General features: G+C 35.4%; 1 long non-coding RNA gene across 1 annotated transcript; it reads left to right on the forward strand.

Annotated features, from left to right (window-relative positions):
• LOC134254046 (uncharacterized) lies at positions 1-9,140 on the forward strand. The gene is made up of 3 exons (XR_009989238.1): positions 1-1,575; positions 3,453-3,642; positions 7,550-9,140. It is a non-coding gene; the product is annotated as an uncharacterized LOC134254046 (long non-coding RNA).
• Positions 9,141-9,298: the final 158 nt, after the last annotated feature.

Consider the following 9,298-nt stretch of genomic DNA (forward strand, 5'->3'; position numbering starts at 1 on the left):
AAAATGACAGTTACTTCAAACAGGACGGAAGACCTACTCGTTGCTTTGCAACGAGCTTTGCTCTAGTTAGGGTCTTCCGCTTCCTTCGGAAGACCCTACTGTTATTCTACTGTTTCTTATTATTATTTTATTTTTTTTTTCCCACTCGATTTTTGACAGGCGATTTCTCAAAGACCTTTGGACTGATTTTTATGAAACTTTCAGGTTAGATACCTTGTAATTAAACCTATTTACACCTGTTTTCAATTTTTTGATGCATGCCTTTAATCGTGAGTTATTGCCCTTTAATTGATAATTTTGATGTCTCGTTTCCACTAAAAATCTCAAGAACGACGTAAGATATTTACACGAAAGTTGGAGAACTTGTAGCCAATACATTGTAGATGTGCAGAACGATAAAATTATAAGCTGATTTCCTAAAGTTTGGAAGCTATAAAACGGCAAATTTTAGTAATTTTTTTTCTTGAATTTTTGGTACTTTTTGTGTAATAACTTTTGAACCGAGAATAATTTGGTAAGAAATATAGAACAAAAGTTGTGTGTAATTACGAGAGCTTTCATATTAGATTAATGAAAAGGGGCTGGCCCCTATAATTAGGGGTTAATAGCTCATACACGTTTTTTCTGATAGCTTAAAATATTGGTATATTATGAAAAAGTTTGACTGAAATAATTTCGAACTTATAAAATCTTGTCATTTGATATAAAAAGAAATAAACTTCCAGCTATATTTAATTGTTTTTTATATAAAACAAGTACATGTATGTGAGAAACCTTTCAGGAACAAGTTGTCTACTATATCCAGCCAAGCCTTTACTGCATACATGTGCACATTTTTAGTTGATGCATCTAAAAGATATAGTTTTGATTCGGTGTTTCTTTGTTTTCTTTTTATTCAAATGATTTTAAAATGTGATAATGTACACAACAATAATTAGTACCTAGTTTAGAGGATTTTTTCGCGCTTGTTTGTAAACAACGCGCGGCATTGTGGGAAATAGGAAGGTACTAAAGACGCGATGTACTAAACACTGATTTGACCTGATTCAAATTTGTCTGTAAATGTTCCAAACAGTTGAATTTTTGTATAGCATATGCCTCGAAGTCATAAAGTCTGTACATAAGTAATTTAAAATACTCAATATTACCATTTAATTAAAAATTAAAACGTCAGGTAAATATCAGGTCTCTAGTATATCCCGTTTTTAGTGTGCCCCTTCGAGTCGACGTCGGACACATGTTTGTCATGGTTTACAAACTGAAAATAGAATGATTTGTGAAGTTGAACATTTTCTCACAAAGAATCCGTTTGTAGACATGCACACTCATTTAATCTGGAGCTACGAAGTACTTTGTCACTTCTCTGGAACATTATTCTATTAAGCAGAATTATCCCGATTCATATATTCTAAGAATCTTGTGTGAATTGTTTACGAGGAAATTCTGACTGTCACATTAACAAGGATGAACACTCTTGACTCTGCTCCGGATTCCCCAGTGGATAATTGTATCGAGTGATGAAAGAGCTGACGGCGACATTTTAATGTATGATTGGCTTGGACCATTGGAATGAAGGTTAGAATATTTTTATTACTTAAAATTTACACTACTGATTACATGACAGTGATGTACATTGATGTTATTAGAAATACACAGACACACTTATATATTATCTGTTTTACAGTTCAGAAGCTGTCTGTTTGCCTTGTAAATCCCCACAGCTTTATATTTTATTTTTTTTTTAAATTTGAGGATGTAATTTCAACAGTCCTACTATCTATCATAGTGATCATACTCTATAATTCAAACTGCACCTACTGTTACAGAATATATTCAACTAATTGGGAAGTTTCTAGTATGCCGGTCCCCAGAATCACGCGATTGCGCATGAGCAGTTATTTCCCTTGCCGTTGCTATGCAGAATGTAAACAAACCGCAATTTCCCACTCGCTTCAACAAAACGCATCCGATCGAGTGATTAGGGTTAGGTTGTTTATTTTTTTAAATTGTCTTTTTTAATAAATCCACTCTGTATTCTTTAATTCTGACTTAGGGCTTATTTATGTAATTTTTGCTTACAAAAGCCACTATGTGTGCGCATGTGCCTTTTGTGATAAAAAACTTGCATGTATCAGCCTGTCGAATTGTGCCGATATCTTACACTTTGGCTTAGTTCATGAAATTTTTGCTTTACAAAGGAAAGATTAAGAAATGAAAGTTCGGGTAAATCAACTCAATTTTTGAAACATGACGATTTTAGCGCTGAGTTTAGGCAAGTTATTGTAAAAGCGACTTACCGTTAACTGCAGCTCTGTATCCTGACCTCCTAATCATGTCCAAATAGGCCCCTTATTCATAAATTTTATCTTTTCAAATCGATAATGATGCACAATTCAATCCATCGATGACTAGTAATTAGCTAACATTTGTTAAATCCCTGTATTTCTCACAAAAATCACGCAATTTTAATAGCATTGCACTTTGAGTCCTATCAGGCATTTCTTCATTACGTCAAAACACAAGTGACGCATCTCATGAATATTTATGAGATTACGTCAAAAATTGATCATGTGACTACATTCCTAAACAACGCAAGATGGAGATATACTTCCTAAACATGTACGTTATTTTACAAAATCTTTTAATTCTCATTTAAAAAACTGTGTTTAAAAACCAGTTTTTTAAACCCAATTTTTCACAAGGAACACGAATTTTGGGTCAAATTTGCAATTTGTGGTTTCTTTTTCGATTTTGTCGATCGCTCACGCGATCGTCTATATATTGTATACCGCCTTCGGCGGCACCTATTTTAGCGCCATATTTATGGGGACCGGTATACTAGAAGTGTTCCATTTAATTATATATTGACAGTGTGACTGTAAGGGTGAGGGCAGATACTTATTTAGTTTTAATTTAGATTGTGCTTGTCAAGCCGCATTTGACATTTGGTGCATCCATGCTCAATGTTCACACTGAGAGTTTATTCAAATGTTTAATTCGAATGAATTCACTGCTCGTTAAATTACTTCCCATTAGCTCCATGTGAACATGAGTAAGGATAGCTAATTCAAATTAAATAGAAATGAATTTTGAATGTAGCTTAAACATGTTAAAGAAGCTAAGCACTGTGTGTCCAAAGTATACTGCGGAAAAATTGTGTGGAGCAATGTGCAAGTCACAATCTTCTTTTGCCAAGGTGTTATCATAAGAGCTCGCATTATGGGCAGGGATTTGTGCTGCTGTCTGGACTCGCTATAAATAGATGTTCTCAAAAAGTCTTAATTATTTAATATCATACTTTACTGACAAAAAAGGACAAATATTGCTCAGTTAAATTGCAAAAGAAATTTGTTTTAAAAAATTGTGATAATAGAAAGTTTGCTTTTTTTGTTTGATAAGACTGCTGTAATGGTTTAATGTTTGTTTATTTGCCTTAATCATACATTTTTCAGTCATTTCATGGTGCCACCACTTGGGATGGTATTAGCTGCAAATATAGACTTGTACTCAGCACTTATTGCCTTTAAGAAGTATGAGATCCATTTTGTGCTAACACCTACCGTGACACAGAATCTTGGTTTATGCAGTCTCATAGGAGTAACCTGTCTAAAGCATTTAGCAAATGAAATTGGAACCTGCGACGTAAGGTTCAGCTTCTTATTGATACTTTGATTTATAATATTTATTTGAGAATTTCACTCATTCACATACTTAGAGATGTTAACGTTGATATATATTGTTGAATAGCATCAATTTAGACCTTTAATTAGCTAAGTAAACATGTACTGTGAGGTTTTTAAGGTCTCATTCATTTATATGCCAGATGCATGTTAAGGAACATTACTGCATAAATGTTTTTGTCTTAAATTTGAAGCTTTTTACTAATATAGAGATATGTTAGTTTTAAACCTCTTCAAATTAGGGTAGACCTTTACTTTAAACTCAGCAATGTGAGTGTGTTGTGTGAACTTGTGTTAGCGAGACAGTGTGTTGTATGAATTTGTGTTAGCAAGGCAGTGTGTTTTGTGAACTTAATTGTGTTAGCTTGACAGTGGGTTGTGTGAATTCTTGTTAGCTTGACAATGTATTGCGTAAACTCGTGTTAGCGGGACAGCGTGTTGTGTAAAATCGTGTATAAAGTGTAAGTGTGACAGTGTGTTGTGTAAACTCGTGTTAGCTAGACAGAGTGTTGATTGAACTCGTATTAGCGAGACTTCGTGTTGTGTAAACTGGTGTTAGTGAGACTGCGTGTTGTGTAAACTCGTGTTAGCGAGACTGCGTGTTGTGTAAACTCATGTTAGCGAGACAGCGTGTTGTGCGTATTCTTATTAACGAGACATCATGTTGTGTGAATTCGTGTTAGCGTGACAGTGTGTTGTGTGAACTTGTTATCCTGAAAATTTGTCGTGTGAACTGGTGTTAGAGAGATAGTGTGTTGTGTGAACTCGTGTTAGCAAGATTGCATATTGTGTGAACTCGTGTTAGCCAGACTGCGTGTTATGTGAACTCGTGTTAGCGATATTGCATGTTTTTTGAATTTGTGTTAGCGTGACAGTGTGTTGTGTGAACTCGTGTTAGCCTGACAGTGTGTTGTGTGAAATGGCATTAGGATGACAGTGTGTTGTGTGAAATGGTATTAGGATGACAGTGTGTTATCGCAACAGCGTTTGGTGCGAACTTGTGTTAGTGAATAGTGAGACAGCCTGTTTTGAGAATTCGTGTTAGCGTGACAGTGTGTTGTGTGAACTCGTGTTAGCCTGACAGTGTGTTGTGTGAAATGGTATTAGAATGACAGTGTGTTGTGTGAAATGGTATTGGGATGACAGTGTGTTATCGCAACAGCATTTGGTGCCAACTTGTGTTAGTGAATAGTGAGACAGCCTGTTTTGTGACTTTGTGTTAGCGTGACAGTGTATTGTGTAAACTCGTGTTAGTGAGACTGCGTGTTGTGTAAACTCATGTTAGCGTGACAGTGTGTTGTGTGAATTCATCTAAGCGTGACAGTGTGTTGCGTGTACTTGTGTTAGCTAGACAGTGTGTTGTATGAACTCGTCTTAGCGAGACTGCGTGTTGTGTAAAACTTGTGTTAGCAAGACAGCGTGTTGTGTGAACTTGTGTTAGCGAGACAGGGTGTTTGTGAATTTGTGTTAGCATGATAGTGTGTTGTGTGAACTCGTGTTAGCGAGATTTTGTTGTGTGAAATTGTTAGCGTGACAGTGTGTTGTGTGTTATGTGAACTCGTGTTAGCGATATTGCATGTTTTTTGAATTTGTGTTAGCGTGACAGTGTGTTGTGTAAACTCGTGTTAGCGTGACAGTGTGTTTTGTGAAATGGTATTAAGATGACAGTGTGTTGTGTGAAATGGTATTAGGAGACAGTGTGTTATCGCAACAGTGTTTGGTGCGAACTTGTGTTAGTGAATAGTGAGACAGTGTTTTGTGAATTTGTGTTAGTGTGACAGTGTGTTGTGTTAATTCGTGTTAGCCTGACAGTGTGTTGTGTGAAATGGTATTAGAATGACAGTGTGTTGTGTGAAATGGTATTAGGATGACAGTGTGTTATCGTGCATTTGGTGCGAACTTGTGTTAGAATAGTGAGACAGCCTGTTTTGTGACTATGTGTTAGCGTGACAGTGTATTGTGTAAACTCGTGTTAGCGTAACAGTGTATTGTGTAAACTCGTGTTAGTTCACTGCGTGTTGTGTAAACTCATATTAGATATTACAGTGTGTTGTGTGAATTCATAGTTAAGCGTGACAGTGTGTTGCGTGTACTTGTGTTAGCTAGACAGTGTGTTGTATAAAACTCGTATTAGCGAGACTGCATGTTGTGTAAAACTTGTGTTAGCAAGACAGCGTGTTGTGTGAACTTGTGTTAGTGAGACAGCGTGTTTGTGAATTTGTGTTAGCATGATAGTGTGTTGTGTGAACTCGTGTTAGCGAGATTGCATATTGTGTGAACTTGTGTTAGCCAGACTGCGTGTTATGTGAACTCGTGTTAGCGATATTGCATGTTTTTTGAATTTGTGTTAGCGTGACAGTGTGTTGTGTGAACTCGTGTTAGCCTGACAGTGTGTTGTGTGAAATGGTATTAGGATGACAGTGTGTTGTGTGAAATGGTATTAGGATGACAGTGTGTTATCGCAACAGTGTTTGGTGCGAACTTGTGTTAGTGAATAGTGAGACAGCCTGTTTTGTAAATTGTGTTAGTGTGACAGTGTGTTGTGTGAACTCGTGTTAGCCTGACAGTGTGTTGTGTGAAATGGTATTAGAATGACAGTGTGTTGTGTGAAATGGTATTAGGATGACAGTGTGTTATCGCAACAGCATTTGGTGCGAACTTGTGTTAGTGAATAGTGAGACAGCCTGTTTTGTGACTTTGTGTTAGCGTGACAGTGTATTGTGTAAACTCGTGTTAGCGTGACAGTGTATTGTGTAAACTCGTGTTAGTGAGACTGCCTGTTGTGTAAACTCATGTTAGCGTGACAGTGTGTTGTGTGAATTCATCTAAGCGTGACAGTGTGTTGCGTGTACTTGTGTTAGCTAGACAGTGTGTTGTATGAACTCGTATTAGCGAGACTGCGTGTTGTGTAAAACTTGTGTTAGCAAGACAGCGTGTTGTGTGAACTTGTGTTAGTGAGACAGCGTGTTTGTGAATTTGTGTTAGCATGATAGTGTGTTGTGTGAACTCGTGTTAGCCTGATATTTTGTTGTGTGAAATTGTATTAGCGTGACAGTGTGTTGTGTGTTAGTGTGACAGCGTGTGGTGCGAACTTGTGTTAGTGCGAAAAGTGTTTTTCAGTGTTGTGATGGCGAGCTGTGTGATAGCCTAATGGCGTCTTTTGTGTCGGTAAGATGGCACGCTTTTATGAAAGTGCTATTGAGCTTTAGCAAGTGGCCCTATCTGGACACGCCTTATTATAATTGATCAGTTCTCAGATATACAGTGAATTACCGGTATTATTGTCACCATGAAATCAGCATTTACAGTTGCAATTACCTAGTTAGTAATCATAAGATATTGGTTTGCCAGTTTTAAAATTATGGTGTTCCAATGATGTGAAGTTGCAGTGTGTTAGCATGTTAATTTCAACAGACTGCCACTCCAATGCAGCTTTAAACAACATGCTGCTGTGTTTACACAAAACAAAATATCATGCAAACACAACTCTAAACAATCTGTTGAGTGTTAGCTTCACTGCATGTTGGATTCAGTGTGCTGGCATATTATCACTGACGTACATGCTAGCACATTGTCACCTCGTGCTAGTATGTTGTCATAAATACTCTAGCACATTATCCTAAACCCACTAGTGCATGATTACTTTGCACTTGTATGTTGTCTTATTAGGGAATAGCATAAATGACTGCCTTAATTGGTGTAAACTTCTTTTAATTGATGAAAGAGTACATTAAAATTTACAAATTATACACAGAAAATGTGACAATATCTTATCTCTCAATTTGATAATCTAATTTATAATCTCATGAATTGCACTTTTTATTAGTAAAAGAATTATAAATTAAAAAATTTCAATTTCTTTTGGATAGGTGTAACTCATCTGAATACTGAATTTTGATACCAAGCATGACCATGATTTGCCAGAAGATCATCTGTTTGGATGTGACATGGAATAAACAGCATAGTGAAAATAAGTCAAGTTTTGGTTTGTGAAGACAATTTTTAAACACACTGTGTATCATTTTTAAATTTTGATTTGACAACATAAATCCACAAATATGAACATATCAATTGCTCTCAGTTTTTTTCAAGTGAAATAGTTTTTGTACAGAAATACATGTACCAGTAATTACATTGGAATAAATGTTATTTTTAAATATAATAATATTTTGTTTGTGTAGCATGTTGACCTCTTTATTAAGGTCTTCCCTTTCAAAGTTTAGACTTACTTATTCTAATGATTAAGATAGATCCTCTGTCTTCAGCAGGAATATAAGATCTTGTAATACATGTATGTGTATTTTTTACAGTATAATGTAAAAAAAAATTGTTATTTTGGCACATACAACTAATTAAAGGCATAAACATGTGTATGATTCCAAGGAATTCAGTACATAGGGCATGTACATGTAGTTTTCTAAAACAAGATTGAAGAGATGTCCAGTCGCATTTCAATGTCAACTGCAAAACTGTGCCTGTTGCATACTTATTAGCCCATCTGAGCTAAAGGAACCAGTAAATTTTTTAAAAACATAATTTTATCCATTATCATCATTGTCTAAAATTTCACAATATCATTTTCCAGAACCAAAGTGAAAATTGGCACAGAGCATCCTTAGTGTAGGGGATTCAAATTGTTCTTATGCAGGGCAATACCTTCAAAGAGATTTGTTTCTTTAATGCTGTAAATGTATTATATTTAGCTTGTACAATATTTGGTGGAAATTGACTTTTGAATAAGTTAGCGTAGATATTCTTATTTATGTTTATGTACAAGACTTTTAGCTTTGTACTTGATTTAGTGATTGCTGCATTCCGCCAAAGCCGCTAAAAAAGAATACACAGACATATGTAAAATGTTACAATATACCTTTCAGAGAATTTTACACTCCTATTGAGTTACCACCAGTTGCTAGTGGAAAGCTGCAAATTCGAAACATACACAACACATTTCTGTGCGTTTATTATAAAAGTATTGTTCTACTTACTGATTGCAACTAATGAAGATTGTTCATCATTATTGTAAATACATTTGGATTTTTTGAATTATTATATAATTTGTTTATTTTATTTACCTAGTTATATTGTATATTAAATGATTTTAAAGCCATTTTTAAGATGGTAATGTAGCAAAACACTTATGTTTCTGTAGTATGACACGTTTCACAAACATAATTGCAACAAACATGATATATCCGATATCAAAAGTCATAAAATTGGAAGTTAAACTGTTGTGGATACGATTTCAAGAATGCTGTTAGAGAGAGTACCCTTTAGACCTCATGCTCACACCAAATTAAAGAATTCAAGTAAGGGTTTTTGAGACAAATCGAAAAAGAGAATGTTAGCAAAGTTGACAATCTAGACAGAAACATTGAATCTTTTGCTTATCGCTAGGAAGGAAGACCCACTCGTTGCTTTGCAACGAGCTTTGCTCTAGTTATTATTATTATTGTTTTTTTTTTCTTACCGATTTTGTGTACACGATTTCTCGGAAACGGCTTGCTCGATTTTCATGAATCTTTCAGGACTGATAGAACATCAAACAAAGCTGATATAAAATTTTTTGTTTTGATGACGTCACTTCCGGTTTTGAGATTTTTGCGATTTAGTGATTT

This window comes from Saccostrea cucullata, unplaced genomic scaffold (genome assembly GCF_032062105.1).
Source record: "Saccostrea cucullata isolate Sc308-1 unplaced genomic scaffold, CSIRO_AGI_Scuc_v1 ctg3030, whole genome shotgun sequence".
NCBI classification, from domain to species: Eukaryota; Metazoa; Mollusca; class Bivalvia; order Ostreida; family Ostreidae; genus Saccostrea; species Saccostrea cuccullata.